This window comes from Orycteropus afer, unplaced genomic scaffold, assembly GCF_000298275.1.
Source record: "Orycteropus afer afer isolate SDZICR_OR568_19922 unplaced genomic scaffold, OryAfe1.0 scaffold00001, whole genome shotgun sequence".
In the NCBI taxonomy this organism is placed as follows: Eukaryota; Metazoa; Chordata; class Mammalia; order Tubulidentata; family Orycteropodidae; genus Orycteropus; species Orycteropus afer.
This window is the reverse complement of record NW_006921588.1, coordinates 39447501-39449259: the sequence shown is the minus strand read 5'-3', so window position 1 is coordinate 39449259 and position 1759 is coordinate 39447501.

Here is a 1759-nt window from a genome sequence, read left to right as displayed (position 1 = left end):
GTGCATATCACATGACTGCAGCAGAAAAGGGTCTAGGGACCAAAAGTAAAACATGAATCAGCAATGAACGCTCATTTTGTTTGTTTAAAACCCTGGGATGTGCAAATATATGTCAGAACTGAAGCTGACCCTCTTCGTTTATAATCACACATAACTATATCTGGTTCTGGTTTAGAAACCTGCATTTAATAGAAAGGATATGAACACAGTAGGGAGTAAGGAGGAAGGTCTTTCTCAAGCAATCTCCAAGTTACTGTAAGTGCCATCAAAAGCTATACTAACTCATGCTGAGTCCCTCAAAGGACTAGATAGATAGAGTGGGCACAGGTCTTCCCTCTTCCACCTTCCTCAAGCACATCCAAGAGAGACTTATTCACTGAACAGACAAATCCACAAAGGAGGAGACATTTCCTACAATTGTCCAAAGTTACATGGGTTTTTAGGACCACAGGAGAGTCAGCACTGGGGACGATGAGGACAATTATGTTGAAGAAGAGTCAAGGTGGTATACTAGAAATCGGGAGTTCTACATTCCAATGTTTATTCCAACATTAACTTACTGCACTACCTTCAACAAATCAAATTCTCTGGACCACGAATTTCTCAATTGACAATAAAAGTGAGGAACGTGGAAGACTGGTTTAAATGATCTACTTACATGCTCTAGAATTCTATGATTCTTTGAGTGCATGGATATGGACCTAATATCTGGAATCCAGTAGGAAGGGTTAAAAGTACAAAGATGACTTATTTTTGGAAATAAAGAATAAGTCAACTGTGATAGCAGGATGATTTAAACAAAACAAAAATCATGGCTAGTGAGTCAATTCTGACTCATAAGGCCCCCAAGACTATAAATCATTACAGAGCAGACTGCCTCATCTCTCTTCCATGGAGTGGCTGGTGGGTTTGAACCACCATCGGGATGATATAGATGAAGAAACCAAAGCTCAGAGAAGTGTCATAATCATACAGTTAAACAAAACCCACTGCCATCGAGTAGGTCCCAACTCATAGCGACCCCTCCTTGGGTTTCTGAGGCAGTATCATGACGGAAGTACAGTTAGCTAGTGACAAATTCAGAACCAGACATTAGGATTTGGACACAAAGTCTGATATTCCTTTTACTCCAGTAAATTTCCTCTAAATTCTCCAATTTGAGAAGTCTAAAACTAAAGTCATTAAAAAGCTAAAAACCAAAACAGCCCCAGGAATAGCTGACTCAACATATGATTCAATACATATTGTATTTATTGAATGAGTACCGTTCTCATATGACTCTGTTCTTCCTTCTCTATCCTCTATTTTTGGTTAGCATGACCCTAGACATACAGTATCCAGAAATACAAGCCTAAAACACTTCTTTTCCTTCATTGCCTCCATGAGCCACTTTGCATTCACATGAACTCAGTAAATACGGCTGGACTTCCCTCTGAGTACTTCTCCATTCTGAATTCTCCCCTTCATCCTGAACAGGTTTACATCAGTTCAGGCCTTCATCTCTTACCTCACCTATTACCTCCTAACTGCTCTCCTTGCTCTAAAACTTTCTCCATACTATTCCTAAAAAAAATGTTAATGAAAATGTAACCAACTCTCTCCCTGCTTAAAAACTGTCGACATTTATTAACCAACCCACTGGATGAAGTTTAACCTTCTTAGTAGGAGCTCTGGTAGCATAGTGGCTAAGACACTTGCCTGCTAACCAGACGGCTGGCGGTTCAAACCCACCAGCCACTCCTCGGAAGGAAGGTTGGGC